Raw genomic sequence first — 18,732 nt, forward strand, 5'->3', positions numbered from 1 at the left:
AATATTTTAAACAAATCTAGAACATGTTATTTAAAATGGTTCTATTAAAAGATTAATAAATTAAAAGACTGAATTCCATTTTTCAAGCTGGCAGTATTCTTTGGAAATGAATTTTTAATATCTATAATGGCATGTTTTCCTATGGATTAATAAAACCATAACCAAGGGGAACCATTACTATCAACATGAGTCCTGGGCATCAGACAGCTAATTAATAGCAGATTGCTCTTCTTTCGATTACAGGTTTTTTAAAATGTGAAGATCTCCATAATTGAATGTCATGCAGAATATTATGCAAAGCATCACGCTTTTTTACAAGATCAGCAGGAGCTGAGTGCCATCGGAAAGGATGTGACAGTACGGAGTTTGAGAAGCTATAATGTTTACCCATCGAAAGTCTACAAATGCAAATCACAGTAGGACTCAAAATGGAGCCCTGGGGGAATCACAGAATAACTGAAGCCCAGCTGGAATGAAAAATCCTCTGGAGCAACAAATTCAATATGCCAGGATAAAAAAAACTAGATCTGAATCGAATAAAGCCTTGCAAGCAGATTGGCAAACACAGTAGCAAAAGTTATGCTCAGCGATGAAAACCTAAATAAAAAGGAGTGTTACCATGATGAGAATGGAGACCTGAAACAACATTAATCTAATCGCATTCTCCCAAATTAAAACTAGGACACTGTCATCTCCCAAAACACGCATGTTAACAAACACTTCAGCCTCCTGTTGTCCATGTAGAACTAAGCTTTCTATGTGTCTTCTTAATGAACTATGTGTAATATCCACTTACCAATCAGTTTCCAATTAAACTACTATTTCCAAATAATACGATCCTGCTAACTGAATTTCCAGGCGAGCCCTTGGCATAATACTTTATGAGCAGGTCTGCCATCCATCAGTTCTTTTGCTGTCAGGCCTAGGGATGTGCTGAGCAGATGGCTGTGGATGCCGCTTGAATTCAGACTGCTGGTTTCCGCGCAAGCAGAGGCAGGGGAGACTGGAACGAATATTTCCATATAAAACACACTTAAAATTAACCCACAAGATGTCACTGTTGCTCCAGGGAAATTTAGCAGTCGGGGGATTTTTTTCTGGGCATAAATTGAGACTGGGAGTGAGGAGTTGACCCCAAGGGGGTTGCTCAGAGAAGGTTTGAGTGCTACCACCACCTTGTAGCTCCACCATTGCGCCCAGCCCGCTGACCGGCTTCACCGCACTGCGAGCTCAGGGAGCTGTAACCAGCAGGACCACCAGGAAACCTCACCGCAGGGACAGTGGGAAACAGCCCCACGCTTAGAAGGACATCAGGCCTTTGGAGACATTGTGCGAGGCCCTTGTTTTTAGGGGCCAAGAAGGGCCCGTGGTGCAGTCACGGGAACACTGGGGGGGGCCGGTATCACCTCAACCATGCCCTCCACTCGAGGGCACGCAGGTAAAGTCTTAACCCCGTTCACATCAGCAGGAGGTTCGATTACTGTTCCTCGCCTTCCTGAATAGTACATGTGCCCACATCTTTAAAGAACATGGAGAAACAGCAGCACTACCTACCCAAAAATCATCGGTTCCTCCTTCCGCCATTTCCTCTCTGCTTGCTGTCCTGCTGCCTCACCTCTTGTAAAATCTCCATGGTGGATAAAATTAAGCCTATGCTGTTGCTCCAACTGGCAAAGCTGGTAAAGTGAAGGCAGCTGGTCCCTGTAGCTTTCAGACCCCAGTTTCAGCCACCCCAGTGAACAGGGAAGCCAAGCTAACACGAAACACAAATCCACTGCTGATCACAGCACTCGACAATAACCAAGGTCTTCCTTGGGCCTGCCTTTTTTTTTTTTTTTTCAATGAAATATTGACAGCAAAAATAAATATTGAATTAAAGCCTTCCAGAACATATCATTCCAGAGCACGAATGGCTTTATTCAAACTTACATATCCCCGGTTTTAGCCAAAAAAGGGGTTTATACCATTTACTCTGTATGGAAGCACATCTACTGCAAATATACCAACATTTGTAGGGGGCAAAGATTCAGACTAAGCAAAAGCACATCGTCACAGTATCATAGTATCAGGCTTCCCTAAACAGTTGTCTACGGATTAACTGTGCCAGTTTCTTTTTCCCGAGCTGTAAATGAGGTTTCTCTAAGAGAGAGAAGTGGCTCATCTGTGTGTTTGGTGGCATGATTCCACTGAAACTTCTTGGCATCGCTGCTGCAGGTCGATGTCCCAGCAATCTCCATCAGTGCTGCACATGTGGGATGAAAGCAGCAATGAACTAACTCTGTTCCTCAGGATTACTGGGTTTCCCTTTGGCTGATGAAGACACCAAAATTCTCAAAAGCAAAAATATTTAATTTTCTTGTTAATCCAGTCTCAGCAAAAGAAACCACGTCTGCACTGTTTTCCATCATTCACCCTTCACTCCCCTTCAAAGTAATGGGTTTGCTGGAAATAAAAATGACAAGGTTTTGTGATTTCAAAAACCCTTATAGACCAGTCACACTATCTTTTGCTATGGAAGCAATCCCTTGCTACTGCACCGACAGGGATTCCTAAGAACTGGGAATACAACGAGCAGAAACCTGTTTTCTGTCATCAGGTACCTTGCAATGCTGGCTGTATCTCTGTTGTATCGGGATGAATAAGATGGCCTAAGTATCTATACATTAGAGGGCTTCCATATAAAGGGGTGTGGCTGCTGTGTGGCTGAAAGAATCAGACCTAGGTTTGATAGGACTGGAAAGAAACCCAATTTCTGGCCCGTTGCTATCCTAGCTGGTATTTCTCTAAGACCTTCATAGAACTAAAGCAAAGAGAATCACAACCTGCTTAGAAATCATTAGGGTTTAGGCCACGTGCTACAATAGCACTCCTGGGTTTGCTGTAAGTCCCAAGATCATGCCAAAACCACAGGATAAATGGATGATGCTATGTATGGCAGAGCAGTTCTCAGTACGCCCACTTAACTTTAACTCTGTTTTCATCTGAATGTATTAAAAAACTCTCCAGAACCGTGTCAGTGCCTGTGTCCAGATATATGTGCATTTATGGGGCACAGGAGACTTCCACTAAATAAATTATGTGATCTCTTCTGGGCTAAGGACTCCCTGCAGCTTACTCATACAAGGCCAATGAATCACTGCTGTGTCATGCAGGGAGCTGTATAGCACAGACTGTCAGGACCTCATTTACTTAGTGCGGACGTGATAATAAAGTGGCCTCGCTGATCGCTGCCAAACGTCCCAGTCGCATATCACGCCGGCTCTGGGTACGATGGCAATTCTGTTTTCTTACAGCAGGTTACAGCCAGCATCAATCGTCCTCTGTGCCTGCGGAGGTGGCCTGAGGCTGCCAACGTTGTGTCCCAGCCAGCGCCTTGAGCATCTCTGCCACACTGCGGGCAGGCAAGAGAAAGGAGGAGAAAATGACTGGCAGCTGCCGGTCAGGAATTGCAGGCGTGGGCAACATGCGAGTGCGCGAACAGAGATGAAACGGAGCTAATGGAGGAGTTTTGTTTGGAGAACGGTTTGCCCGAACAGAGGGATTAGTGCTTGCCCCATATTCGGCTCCAGTTCCCTGAGCTGTTAATAGCCTTAGCCTCTCCCAGTGTTAGAGACAGAAGTACTGTTCAGAAACAGGGACCGTTTCCTTTGCTGAGCTGGAAAATATAGCCTATATAGACTGGGAACATCTTTCTTCTTTCTTCCTTCTGGTTTTCTCTGTGTTGTCTGACTGCTCACTTGGGAGTAAACAGTGAGCTTTCCTGGAAGATCAACCTGCTGTATTAAGAAACACAAAAGCCTCTCAACAGTTTACCTCAAAGACACAGTAACCTCATCTTCCATTTTTTTAAAAGAAAGAATGACCCATGGATACTGCAGCCTGAATTGCTTTTCTCCTGTTCATTATCCAGGGGAGGTCTTTACCCATCACATTACTGAATAATTTCATAGTATTTCAGAGTTCATTTTCCCCCAGGTGCTCTCCACCATGCTTGATATTAATTATTTCTGATAGTTAACATTTACTGAAAGGTATCATAATAAACCCCTAGTCATAGGGAAGGGAACTAATACCTCCAGTAAACAAAAATGGCTTTTCCCTATTGGAAAACAGCTATGCAATAAGTGAAACACTGATTTCAGAGTGAGCTGGCTGTTCCGCATTAGCATGGACCCAGACAGGACTGCGTGTGGGTATCTGAAAGAAGCACAAACCATCACCTCCCTCACGACTGGGCTGAGATCTGACGCAGGAAGACAAAGCAAAGCAATCAGATGTCCATTCTGTGCAACCAACTCCTTGTATAATCCTCCAGGTGTTAAAGAGATCATAAATGTGAATACTTTTATTATGTCCAACTTGTAGCAATATAGCTGAGAAACATCTCAGTGTCAGGCTTTCCCTAACCACAGTGACAGGGTCCCCTTGTACAAATAAATAAAAATCAAGATATTGCACGGCTCTCTATTTTCTCAAAATCTCTTACATTTACTCATTCTTTCATCCAGACTTTTCCCAGCCCCCTTACGTTCCTTGTCTTCATGTCTGTTGGGATTGCTTGCTCTAGGAGATCTGAGAGGGACTTGGACAGGAAAAAGGCTCTACTCTTGCTTCTGTGAGTTTAAGAAGAGCTGTTCTAAATCACAGCAAAATCTGTCCAGGATACTGTCTCTGATAATAGATAATAGCAAAGTGTAGGGACTTCTATCAAGCATACAGTCATATTTCTCTTCTGCGCTCTCCCACTTTCTAGCACTGTGCAGCTGAGAGATTTCATAAAGCAAAGACATGATCTTTGAATTGGGAACTGAGGAAATGGATATTCCCTTCATGTATTTGTCTGATCTCTTTTTCCCACTTACCAAAAACGTGTGGTACCTGCAACTCTTTTGTGACATTAATTTCCAGCGTAACCGCGTGTCGAGCGAAGAAGTTGTCCTTAGTTTTATTTGCTTGTCCTTCCTCCAAAAGGACAGGAACTCACGCTCCTCCACCTTGGGCAGCCTCCAGTTCTTGCTTTTGCTCAGGACCACATAGGCCATAGAGAGAAACAAACTGGACACAGAGTTCCCACTTCAGCTATAGGAAGAGGGAAAAGCAAAAGCAAGAGCACAGGTTCCTGATGCCAGGTGTTCAGCAGGGACAGGAGCAAGTGTAAGAGTCAGAGCTCGGGGAGAGGAGATGGAGGAAATGGGTAAGCCCTCCAGATGATCACCTTGTTTGTCACTTTTTTTAATTCTACTGGTGGTAGATAGGATAGGCCAAAGTTAATCGTTCCAATGGTACAGGAAAAAAAGAGCAATAGACTCCTGTTTATAAGCAATCCATTCAGCTGAGCGAGTAAAGGGTTTGCTGAAACCAATTTTAAAGAAGTTTATTACGATGTGATTTTTAAATTGTTACTAGTGACCTACAATGTCTTTGCATAAATGCACTTATTATTTATAGCACCTGGAGAGTTTAATCCCAGGTATGAAATGGAAAATTGATGAGTAGGTAAGTACTAAGGTGTAAAGTCACAATTTATCCTGGATTAAGCATCGTGAACTGAGGTCAGTACACTGAGATGTTTCTTAAAGAGAGAATTCTCTCTGAATTTGGTTTACTGCCCTTTCCTGAATTGAAAAACACACTTCATTACCATCCTGCCAATATTTACGAATATTTAAGTACCTGAAAAATAAGTTACCTAAACTTAAGTAACTTTAACCTACTTAAATACTTAACTAACTTACTTTCACAATGATATTGGGAAAATGGGTTTATTCCGTTGGTAATAGATAGCATAAGCCGAAGTTGTTAATTCTCATGATATGGGGCAGAAAAAAGCAATAGACTACTGTTTATAAGCAATAAATTATTGTGAAATGGGTAGCCTATTAGTGGCATCATATAACCTGTCCTGAAATTCCTGTAGTCAATGTGGTTTTGTTAAGCTTTATCCCTTGCTGTCTGAAAGGTGCAGAGGAAGCACTTGATTTATGGCCCATGAAAATGTGAGCAGAGATTAACATAATAGGAGAATATTAAGCTCTTGCAGTCTCCTATTAATCGACTTGCTAGCATTACTTTGATCAGAGGTATGAACTAAAATTAGTATACAAGTTTTCCCACCATTGATAATGTTTTACATTCTATTCTAATAGTCATAATGAAACCAAATAAACTGAAGAGCAAAACAACAACAACAACTAGTCACATCAGCCGGCTGTTTCTGATTAACTGCTACCAGATTATGAAAAATTACTATCTTTCCTTTGTCTCCAACAGTCCTGTTTATGGTGCTAGGCTCCATTCAGAGGAACCAAGTACCACAGTTTTACCTTTAGATGTTGATCTGTGATTGAGGCCATTTTACGCTCCTTGAGGGATTGCTACCCCTAAAACGAATGCAGCAAACCACAATTCAGAGAGCCACAGTCTCCAAAAGGCACTTTATACCCTATTGACTCTGCGGGCCAGCAACTCACACACATGTGCACCACCACAAACACCCCCGTGCACGAATAAATCTGAAATATGGGAGATGGTGTGGTGTGGAGAGGAGAGGCAGGCTGGGACAGATAGTGACTTCAGAGTATGCAGGCTCTCCTTACACAGCTGAGTGCCATGGGGCTCAAAAATCAAAGTCAGAGCATATTTATTTTTTTTTTTAAATACTCTAACACTGGTACCATTTTTATGTGGAATTTTCTTGTCACCCACTTCAGGCAGCAAGGGGTCTCTTATTTGAGTCTAATAAAGCAAGCCCCTGCTGTTCTGTGGTATGCCTTATGCTTTTCTGTGAATCAAACCATGTGCTATCGTCTTCTGTTTCAATTTGCTTTCTGGACCCAAAGAGTGTTTGGTGGTATGGCATTTATTTGCTTAAACAGCAAGCAACACAGTTCAGAAATGAAAGTATCTCAAATTATTCACAAATTATTCTAGGAGTGTCACTACAAAAGGAGGTCAATAATGAGTTAAGACAATATTTTATTCCCAATTCCTTATATGTGATATCCACAAGTGCATCACAAATTGGCAATACAAAATCCTGACCATCAGTAGGAACTAATGACTCCCAGTTATTTTCTCTGCCCAGCAACCTTAAAAAAGGATATTCTGAAGAATGAAAAATTGTGATTTCAATTCACCAATAACCGAAAGATGCTCAAGATTATCCAGCTGAAAGTGAACTTTTATTCTCCTTAAAGTAATAGTGCCACATGAGGTCAAAGCTGCCCAGCTGTGCTCCTGTTCACTTGGACCAAGGAAACCACGTTGCTTTTGAACCCTGCCGACAGACCTGTGAAGTCTGTTCAATGCTACAGGAAGAGTTACTATAGACAACTAACTAATTACCACCACCACCACCCCCTTTTTTTTTTTCCTGGCAGTTTTGCAAAATTTAGGTTTAGATTTAAATTTAAGGCAGCTTGCAGTCCCAGCTTGGTATCAGAGCTGCTTTGTATTCCACCTACTCCCAAACCACGCTGATATTAGGTCACTAGGTTGCAGCTGTGACACCGCGGTCCCACCAACAGCTCTTATTTGTGTTCTGCGTTACTTAATAAAGACATTGCTCGTGACTTGGTTCGTAACACAAAAAACAGGGGAAAAGTCTGTCATTAAGACAGTGCTGAGTTGTCCCAGCTGATTAGAAAAGTCAGGCTCAGTTGTCACATCAATATCCAGGTTTTCTACTTGATACCATAACTGTAATAAAAGGTTGTCAAGGGAATTAATGTTTTTCTTGTGTTTGCCATAAAGATGTATGTGAACAGGTATTTAATCACCTCCTTTATTTGAGCCGGCCCAGCAGAGCTCTTGTCTAACCTGGAATTGTGTTTAAATTTGGGCTACTTGCATAAACCTAAACCCAGATAAGTGTCAGCAAAGTCAAAATCCAGCAGAATTTCAGCTTTAGTGTGGAACAGAAAAAGCAAGGACCCTGGCTTTCATCTAACTACTATTTTGAAGTTTTAGCACTTGCTAAGTATTTTACTTGGGATGCTCCTAAACAATCTGAAGCCTCAAATAACACTATTACCAGGGCAATAAAATGGAGTTTTTGTAGATTGTTTAGGATCCCCAGAGAATACATGGCAGGGGAAGGGGGGGGGGGTGGGTGAAGCCTGGTGAATTGAAATATAAAGTGAAATTGGAATTGAGGCAGTTAAGGAACATTGCTGAGCTGAAAGGCAGTTCAAAGAACCCTCACTAAGTGATGTATAAAAACTTCAATACAGTTTTAGTTTAGGCTTGGCTGCACAAAGAAATATGTGCTAATAAACAGAATCATCAAAAATAAATTGTTTCAATGTTCATTTCTTTTGAATTAATATCTGTAAGCTCAGTTTCATCACATTCATTTAAGCTTGTGTTCTGATGTTACAGATGACAGGATATTTTGAGGGACTGTACTCTGTTTGTAGCATTGGGCTACTTGGTTTGCTACAATGAATATGGTTTTTTTCCCAAACGGTAGTTATCTACAATGACAGTTTTTAATTAGGGACAACACTTTATGTCCAAAAGAGTGCACAGTGTTCAGTATTGAAGCTACAGGGGGAAATGTTGAAAGGACGCTAAGGAATCTAGACACGTAATGCCATTAGCTGAAATATTGAAGAACGTCGCTAAATTCCCTTATAAGGAACTAAAATTTACTGGCTCATGTTTCTTACACTTTGGTAACTGGTAGAGGATGCAGCTAAGGCAAGCACTGTTTAACTAGCCCTCTTATAGCAGAAGAAGATGACCACCACAAACTGGAAGATATTTTAGCATCATCTGCGTGTACAACCTAGAGGCGAGAGTTACTGCTCTCATTAGCTGAGACTGGGAGGAAGGCACCTTCCTCCTCCTCCTCTTCTTTCATCGCAGTGTGCGGTCAGCAAATTGGGCAAGAGCTGCCACAAAAGGTGTACGGGCTCCCTTTTGAGCCCCCTGGACCCAGACCTCTGGGCCAGCTGCCCCCATATATCACAGCCTGCAAAGAAAACTGGAGGAGTCGGAAATGGCAAAGCCATGTTGGCTTTATGGCTCCACCTGCTTCAGCTCACGAAATCCAAGTTACAGTTGCAGATCATGAACTTGATGAAAGCAATACATTTTTGTTGGTCAAGGACAGTTATAAGCATCTTTTTGTTTGAATTTCATAGCAGGTTAAACAAGAGATAGTTATTACAAATCTTTTTTTAAACCAAAATAAACCAACCAACCAAACAAAAAAATCAAGATTTTACAATGGTTTTACCAGAAAGGGAAAACCGGAGCTCATTTCATCCCTCATGTAAAGGAATTAAAATATTTAAGTGCTATCTTCAGAGTAAAGCTTGCTATTTCTGTTTCAGACTGGAATCATATTAGTGATCCAAACAACATGACTGTGCTTTTCCTGCCTGCTACGTATTTTAATCTAATAGAAGATATCCTCCCTCTTCACAAACCCTACCTCTTTATAGCCTCGCACCATCAGGCATACAACAGTATTCTCACTAATTATTCTACACAAAACATCCTTTGGAGAGAGAAGCAGGTTTCTGAAATTACCACAGTTTCTGAAGTCAGTGGCAATAGAGCCTTTGGACAGCAATATTGTTTTCTAAATACAATTGATGATTTTTTCAGTGATAATAGATACCATAGTTCCAGCATATTTCACGGAGACTGATCAGATGATAATTCTGCCTGTCTTAGCATACCAAACTTCCACCAGCAAGGACACAATTTAGATTTCAGGAAGCCTCCACAGTGCTACAGTTCATTCTCTGCCCAGGTCTGAATTGCACCCAAGAGCCCATCCCTTTCTCACTTCCACGCTATGTGGTAAGGTACATTTAATGAGCACATCCAAGGTCTAATTCCGATTGCTTCTCTTTGGAAGGATAGAAGCCTCTACACAAAGTTTATTGAAATTTCAGGTAGTTCGCAATGTCAAGAGACAATATGGTAAACCCTGAAGATGGTAGTTTTAAGGCTAGTTCGATGCCCATCTAACCCCATCAGCGAGATCCAAGCATGCCTGCATCTGAGACTGTTGATTAGGAAAATAAACTACACACATATGCATAAATGGTCCACTGTGGCAGTACAATATTAGACTCGGCTGCACTGGAACAAAGTGCCTTCATTACATTTCTATGATAAATATCTCCCTTGCACTGCTGCAATTATCAACGGGCTTGATTAAGGGATTGATTTGAATGCAAACAGCATAATTGACCCAGGAGAAAAGATAAATGGATATGGCCCATGCAGCCTTTAAGTAAGTGTGTTACAAATAGATGGTAGCATAGGGAAATGTCACCAGTCACAATTTATTATTTTGCCATTTTCCTTCAAATGAAAAAAAAGATTTGCTTTTGTTGCATACAGTGTATATACAATTTTCCAGCATACGATGCCTCTCCACATAGTCTTCAAAAGTTTTAAATGGGTCATTTTATTTAGCTCATCCATAAAGTCATGATATATATTAGTTGGGACATAAAAAAAAATTGTAATGAACATTTAGCTAGAAGCCCTTTTATAAACAACAATAAACAAGAAGATTATTGGAATAATACTTCAGCTTGTTGTCACTTTCTGCTGAGGGGGAAAAAATGAAACAAAGAGGTGGGACTTCTTGAACTACCGAGATCTGATTTCTGAAGCATTCAAAGGGTATTAAACTTTCCACGCAGTGTATCTGTCAAATATCTGGGACATCTATCCTTTATTTACTACAGTTTCACCCCTGTATGGACTTAAATTAATAACAATTAGCATTTCTTTTGTGCTTTTCATCTTCAAATTGCTCTACCCTTAACATCTAACACATCTTCTCAAACCTTTGTGAGACAGGTAAGTGAGGGGGGTTTATTATCCCCCATCTTAGAGATGGAGAAACTCAAAAGCGAGGCAAAGACTTATGAAAGTTAAGCTCAAGGTGTCAAAGCAGTTTCAGACTTGGGTCTAGCTGGATCCCACTGATGGACTAAGTGGAGAAGAACTTGTCCTCCAGACCTCTGCCCTGAAGCACCTCTCTCAATTCTCACGTTGAAGGCTCTTGAGACTGGCCTGTCCTGAGGTCCACTTTTCAATTTAAGTTCACATTATTTCCCTGCCTCGATGTACCTGACAGGGCTGTGTTTCGGAAGAAGGCCTCTGAGAGTCTGCTTTGAAATCATACCAGAAACCAAGTTGTTCATCTGGACACCTGCTCCTCTCGTGGGCAAGGGGAGGGAAACCATGCCCAGTGTGATGAGGATGGGACTGGCTGCAAAATGTGGAATTTTCAAAAACAGATTTCAGATGAGCATAAATGGAAGTGTTTTTCAGCTAAGTTGCATAAAATCATGTGGTCAGCCTAAAAGTACGTAATGTTCTTAACTATTTACTTCCACGCATTGGAGAGCCTGGGACTTGGAAATTAATTCCTTGTTGTCACTTGGCAACTTTATCTAGCTTTTGCTATCTTATGTATCTCAGTGAAGGCATAGTCTCAAGAATAAACATTGCGTCAAGAAGTGCACAGGAAAGAGAATTAATAAACAAAAGAAAACAGAGCATCTCTTGGTTTTGTTTATGAGTATACCTTGCAAAGGCTAGTCCCTAACCTATTCTTCTAAGTAAACTAAATGATGACTTTGGTTAATGTACAGAAGAATAACTAAGCTAATACAATTACTGAAATGACAACATCTATCTTGCATCCTGAAATTGCTGATGATGGATGACTGACACTCTCTGAAAGGTAAGGACATTAATAGCATTGCTTTCCTTTGTCCTGGAGCACTAGGGGAGTCTGCTCATTTCCCAGTATGCACTAATCTACTCTTCAAGATAGTATTGTGTAGATTTGCCTTGTTCTCATCTCAAACTCAAATAACTCCTAAAACCACAAAGAAAGCAGGTTATTGTTTTTCACAAAAGAAATAGGGGTATATTTACATGAGCTTGAAGTAGATCCAGTGGCATGAAAACCATACACTCCTCTCTTAGCATCATGGCTGCGTGGTTTGTAACGGTAGCAGTTCAATTTCTACTGCTAGAAGTCACTCCATTCTTAGTATCGTTTAATCAATTTCCGTTATGTACTGAAAAATAAATCTCTAAAATACCATCATTTTAGGCTGTATCAAACAAAAATAGAATGAGATTAAAAAAAAAAAAAAAGTCACTTTGCATTGAAAGCAAAAAGCCCCCAAAACTGAGACCTCACACTTGGTAAGCCTTTTTCCTTCCTGTCATCTCAACTCTGCACACTTATTAGAAAGGAGACAGTTATAAATTAAAGGCATCTTTAATCTAGCGAAAAATAATTCAGACAGACAGCAGGCTGTGCTGCTTGGCACCTTACAAACACTTGTGAAGTTGAAGACTTGCTTATCCCTCCCAGTAACCCTGACCGAATACCTGCCACCAGCCCAGCGAGCGAGCGCAGGGTGCCTGCCACCCAGCAACTCCACCAGCAAAAAGAAAATGTGCGAGATGAAATTTGACTACAACTGCTAGTTTGGAGGGGAGCATATTCTCTGTCCAGACTGGATGAACGCGTTGCTGGGAAAGCTAGGATTGCACATTGGGGAAGACTGTCTTCCATTTTTGAGCACCTTGAGCACCACTAGTGAGACTGAGCTACATGAAAGCCATGCTAGGCTTCACAAACTAAACATTTTAGAAAGCAAACCAGCTGGTTTTCACCAAACACCACCACCACAAAATCTGAGTACCAGCTTGAGCTGTATTTTGTTTCAAAGGCCACTTAATTAGCGTCTGTTGTTTTTTCATATTCATGCACCTACAATACAGGTGAAGCAAGAGTAGTTCAAATAGTACCACAGAATGGTACTGCTTAACAGGTCGTAGTTATTGGATACATTTATCCAGATTATAGGACAAAAACTTGCACTAAATAAAGTTATATTTCTTTAATTATGCCTGTATAACACAGGTAGTTAAAAAAAAAATCTGTGACTTTAAATATTAGGTATTGCTAAATTTAGTTATTATTAACCAATAATTTAGGCACTCTGAAAGGTTCAAGCTGTTTGTAGCAATTCCAACCCAAAAGAAAATCACGTGACTAATACCAAACACAAGTTAAACCAACATCAGTCACATAGTAACCTGAAAGGACAGGAAAAGCCTTTTCACACTATGAAATCACTACTTTAAGAGCATGCTAAAAAATCTTCACACCATTTAGAAACTAAATCATAGGCATTGAAGTAACGTAATTCTTCAGTTGAACAAGAAGCACAGCTCTCCAGATACGTTTATTATATAAAAAAGATACAAACAGAAGTTATTTTGAAAGAATGTCTCATCTCAAATTTCATAAACACATGTGAGTTATGGAAATGTGGTAAACGATACTAAGAATCCTCATGCATCCCGAGACAGCAGTAATCATGCTACATGCTTTGAATACCTGAAATTCTGTCTATATTTCAAAAAGGAGGTAAAGACACGCGAGTAGACGATACAGCAAAACAAATTAAGCTTACAACAAAATATATTTTTCTTTTATAGAACTGTCTGCAGAATTTTGCCATCTTTAAAATTGAAAAGCAGAAACAATTCCGTACTGAAAAAGAGCTGAAAAATATTTATTTTATGAAAGTTGATTAAGTTCAGTAAGTTCCTGGACTCCGAGGAGGATACAGTCGGTACAAGGTTTGTGTCTCTGAACAAAACGAATGTCAGCACATAATTACCTTGCTCAGATTTTCCAAACCTGCTTTGTCCAGTGAGTCCCAGTTTCAAGAAACTCCATTTGCCAGCTAGACGTAGTTACTGAAGTGCCTCTTTGGGTGCGTAAATCAAGTGTACAAAGACAGCCAAGCCTGCTCCTTGCAAGCAACCCCTGAAAATAAAAGCAGTGTAACTCTGTCAACATACCCAGTGATGAGGGAGAGACAACATAGTAATAATATAGTCTCTAATAACTAGACTGAAAGAAATGTGTCAATCTCTTCTACTGTATAATATGGTTAAATATTAACTGAAGTAGCAACTGGAATCCAGATCTTTCCCTTGTCTCAGCAGATCCCTCTGACTAGAGAGTCATTCATTCTCACTGTTGTAATAAATATTCACATATCACCTGGGGTGGACTTATCAAAAACAGAGAGAAACAACCCTTTTAAAACTAATCTGTTCATTGCTGACAGGGTTCCCCAGCTCCAAAGGTGTTAAGTGTAAAATGCCAAGGAAAAAAGATACACTGGTACGCCCACATCCTGACAGAGAGCTCTAACCATAGACTTCTGGGTTCAAAAAGTGCCATTATTACCTGTAGTCATCTCAGCAAAGGCTTCCTTGATCTTTTGTAAGGAAAAACCCAACCACTGAAATAAAAAAAATCTAGTTTATGTTTTGAGTTTTGTGAGTGCTCAATACGGTCATTGATTTCACCGGATCTGTAATTAAATCAGCCATCAAGAGTCTGTAGAGTTGCTGACTGGCTTCTAGCTTGCAGATATATTTCTAAGACAACTCTGTGAAGAGCAGCTGGGTCCTAATATGGTAGGAGGGGACAGAAAAGATGAGAACAAATCAAACTCATATTACTTGTATGCTGTATAGTGCCTGAAAGCCTGCTGCCCACATAAATAAAGCAGCAAACTAATAAGTACAGGAGCCCTTAATTGGATTAGTTAACCAGCCATTTAAAAAGAAACCCAGCTTGGAGCACTTAATGTTGTTTTTTCTAAGCCAGAGCCCTTGATTGTTATGATTAATACAACTCCACCCAGGTTTCCCAGGCCATTTACTACCATGTAACAGGGATAAATCTGAGCAAGGGGAATGCAAATCATAGTGGTAAGAACACTTTACAGCATAAAGCTATGTGGATAGAGGTCAATCCACCATCCTTCATGCAACATCTAGCAGCAATGGCAATATACTAGCTCAACATCCAACAGCGGCCAAAAAATATGGATAACCCAAACAATTCCATTGCCTTGAGCTAAGCTATGTGAAATCAAATACAACTCAAACACAAGGAGATGGGAAAATCTGAAACTCTACTAGTTTTACTTTGTGATCTAGCTCAGCATAAAAAGATACGCAAGAATGCTTAATCACCCTCTGGCCCCAGTTATGCTTGTACCAGGACACACCTGCTTAGCCTAAGGATCCTCCCCTGCGCTGCATTTTCCCACTCTCTTAATGTGGGCGTGGTGTTTCACTACAAGGTGAATCCTGCAATAAATGTATCTTGGATGCACCCATCTTTCTTTTTAGATTGCTGCTGCTTTGCTTGCTTTCTTCTCTTTTTTTTTTTTTTTTTCTCCTTTGTCCTCCTTCCATCATTTGAAGACTCAGAGATTGAAATATAAAATATTTCTTATGTGGACATTCAGAAGAATAAACTAAAGATGCTTTGGGGCTAGAGATGCTAGCTACTCTTGAATAATTTGCATCATGTTTTTAAGTGAAACACTTCACGTATGGAAGCTGCCACCAACACCCAGGCACTCTGCTCCTGCAAGTATTTTATCCTGCTCTGATCCTGCTCTAGTTGCCCTAAACAGGCTTAATTTACCTTACATTACCTTTCATCTCCTTCACTTTCAAATGTGTTTCAGATGAATAAATAATACAGAGTACAAGATAAATGCACACAGGCAAAGTTGACAGCTGTCAAGCTTACCACCACCACCATATATTAATGTTCTACATCTCTTCATCCATCTTTTTAATGCATTACTCTTGATAACTGACTTTTGTACTAAATGTGTTAAGAACAGATCTGAAAAGGCCACTGCAGGGAAAAAAAAAGAAATATTCAAATGCTAAGCAGCTTTTTTAAACCTGCATATTCTATATTCAAATTATGCTTCCAATTAAAAAAAAAAAGGCAAAAATTTTAAAACAGAGAATCCAAAATACACTAGCAGCCTTTGCTAAGCTCGTAGTTGAAATACTAGCCTAATGCTTTCATTAACAATATGAGTGACATTTGTTATAATAGTGATAAAGTCATTTAATTACTAAGGAGAGCTTTAGAAATATGTGAGCTGCCTTGAAAAGACGTGGCATTTGATGGCAGGGTGTTCTCATGACAGGGTTGTAGATGCAGCTGGATAGTTTAGAAACCCAGATTTGGATCCAGAGATCATCAATCACACTTTAATCCTTTTAACAATATAAAAAGTATTCAGAGAGATAGACTAGGCTATTTATAGAATTAAGTAGATTACACACTTCTAGGATTTGTGTGTGTGTGTGCAGATGGACTATTACTAATAAATTGAGTTTTCTCTGCAGCTCTGTCCATCACAAACACTCATTTGTGTGTCACACCTATCCGAAGGAAACAGTTGAGAAGACCAAGGTACAATGCACCGAGGATCAGGCAAGCAAGGAGGACACAGGTATCTTGCCAACACATGGGGAAGCAGGGACTCAAAATCCCACTCTCTGTGGTTCCTAAGCTCCATCTTTGTGTCCCCCCGCCCTGAGCGAGGGTGGCCCTGCCACGTCCCCTGCCCTGAGCAGCAGGAGCGGAGCAAGAAGGCAGGTGAGGCTTCCAGGAGGAGACGGAGGTCACCTCTGCCAGGGACTGGGGGTGGTGGTCCTTCGTGATGGCAGAAGGCAGCTGGGAGGGTGGGAGGTGTCCGTACCCCATCGATTTGAGAAAAACAGAAAAAGCCCCTGGGGAAGGAGTGACTCCTGAAGCCTCTCATAGGACCTTGCCCTCAGCATCCCGCTCACCTTTTCCTTTATGCAGGCTCCCAAATCCATTGACCCCACTGCAAACTTCTTAATCTCCTCAAAATACTTTAAAACTTCCTTGACTTGGCTCCTATCAATCCCCTGGATGCTACCAACCTCGGACTGCCACACCTCAATTGTTGCTGATAGCTCGCTGCTCTGCTGCTGTCACCAGCACCATAAAACTGAATCCCAAAGAATTACTGGGGTGATACTATCGCTATTTCTCACACTGCTGTGAAATCTTGAACTAGCCATGCACACATATGCTTCCTTTTCTTTCATGCTCACTTTCCTTTTCTCTTTGCAATGCTTCTCGTATATTTAAATATAGCCCTGTGTACATGTATACGTATATATACGCACACATGTGTGTGTGTGTGTGCTCAGTTACCCATGCACACGCTTGGCCTCTCTGAATTAGTTGATTGGTTTGTAATGTATGTTCAAATCGCTGCCTGAATTTATACCGTATTTGCAAAACATGAATATTTGCATAGTACCTAGCAATATGCCTGCTTCTATCTGGCCAGCCCCTAACTCCTCCTAACTGTGCTCAAGGCATTCAATAGAGATTGCCAGAACTGTCAGAGAGCATCAGGCACCGGTTGCTTTGTCCATGCCCCAGCATAGGCTGAAATCCTGAATTCATTTCCAGGTTTCAAAATGTTCCCAGTGAGATCTGAAAGGGTGCTGTAGGATGACTACACAAATTTTCAGTTTCTCTTCCATTAAGCACCCACTCCCAGCTGCCTTTGGGGACAGCTTGCTGAACTTAATGGACCTTGGTCTGACTTCAGTGGGAGCTCATACGTTATTATATGGCGTGGTTTTCAAACCAGTGCCCCTCCCACACATTTTATATGCTAATATTTTCTCACAGGGTCAGCATAGTTAATTGAGGCAGAATTTACATGGACTCTCACGCACGTTATGGTTTCATATACGTTTACTGGGCCAAAGCGGGCACTGACATTATTGGGACAGATCCTGTTAGGGGCTCAGGTCTTGCTGCAGAAGTATATCCACTAATGAGTTCCACCTCTTTCTCAACTGCTCTTTGAGGAACAAAAACAGGAAAAATGTGGAGGTAAATAGGTGACTTGCAAAGAGGAACAAATTTTAAAAATAGTTTGACAGTTCTATAGAAATATTTGCTGAGCCTTTATCCATGCATACTAACCACACATTCGACCTTATCCTTCATAATGGCCCCGTGGAAGCATTTGTCAATGAACCTGTTCCTATTCGTATATTTTTTGAATGTTTATGGCACTTTCATTTGTACTGGACATGACATGATGTCAGTGTAGCATTTTCCCTCCTTACATCTTTGTGATATCATTAGTGACAAGAAGAAAGGCATGCTGTGTGCATAGCAACAGCTTTTCAAAGGCAAATAACCCAGCTGCTGTGCCTGATTTTTATTTTATAAAGGGCATCAGTTAATGAGTAATTATAAAATAAATATAATGCAAGACAGCCCAAGGTATCTGCCTTTTTGAAAAGCTGTTACGGTGCAGGCGAAATGCCTGTCTTCCCACTGTGAACTGCGCTAGGCAGGCACAAACTGGAGACTGCATCTTCAAAGTAACAAGTACTTAAGGTCATGGCTGACTTCTGTAGTGTCCCCCCTCAACCCTCCCCATATTCTCCACTTAAACCTCTGAAAGCTGCAACTACATAAAAAAAACCCCAAACCCATTTTCTAAAGCTATAATTTCTTTTTTAATTAAATGGTTTAAAGATTTTTGGAACCATTACGAGCTTTAGATACATATAATGTCTCTTCACAGGACTCTGGCTACAGAATTGAGGCTTTTTGTCAATTAAACACCCACATACCTACAACCTACATCTACGCACTTGTCCTATCTCGGACCCCCCCTTGCCGGTCCCCAGACAGTTGCCTTTAAGTGAGATGAGACCTTTCACTGTTAAGATCACAAAATTCTGCGCTGAGTTTTGACAGACTTTTTTCAATGGCTTCAGACAATTCCCCTCTCTGCTCCTTTGGCTTCCTCACCTAAGAGCCTG

At 40.9% G+C, this 18,732-nt stretch overlaps 1 long non-coding RNA gene across 1 annotated transcript in view; it reads right to left on the reverse strand.

Annotated features, from left to right (window-relative positions):
• Nucleotides 1–1,896: 1,896 nt before the first annotated feature.
• LOC128153972 (uncharacterized) overlaps nt 1,897–18,732 on the reverse strand; it is a 66,353-nt gene continuing 49,517 nt past the window's right edge. Inside the window, exons 7-8 of the long non-coding RNA XR_008239178.1 lie at nt 13,689–13,837; nt 1,897–3,776 (exon numbers count right to left, since the gene is read on the reverse strand). This is a non-coding gene — a long non-coding RNA (uncharacterized LOC128153972). The remainder of the gene's footprint in view (nt 3,777–13,688; nt 13,838–18,732) is intronic.

Source organism: Harpia harpyja, chromosome 2 (genome assembly GCF_026419915.1).
Source record: "Harpia harpyja isolate bHarHar1 chromosome 2, bHarHar1 primary haplotype, whole genome shotgun sequence".
In the NCBI taxonomy this organism is placed as follows: domain Eukaryota; kingdom Metazoa; phylum Chordata; class Aves; order Accipitriformes; family Accipitridae; genus Harpia; species Harpia harpyja.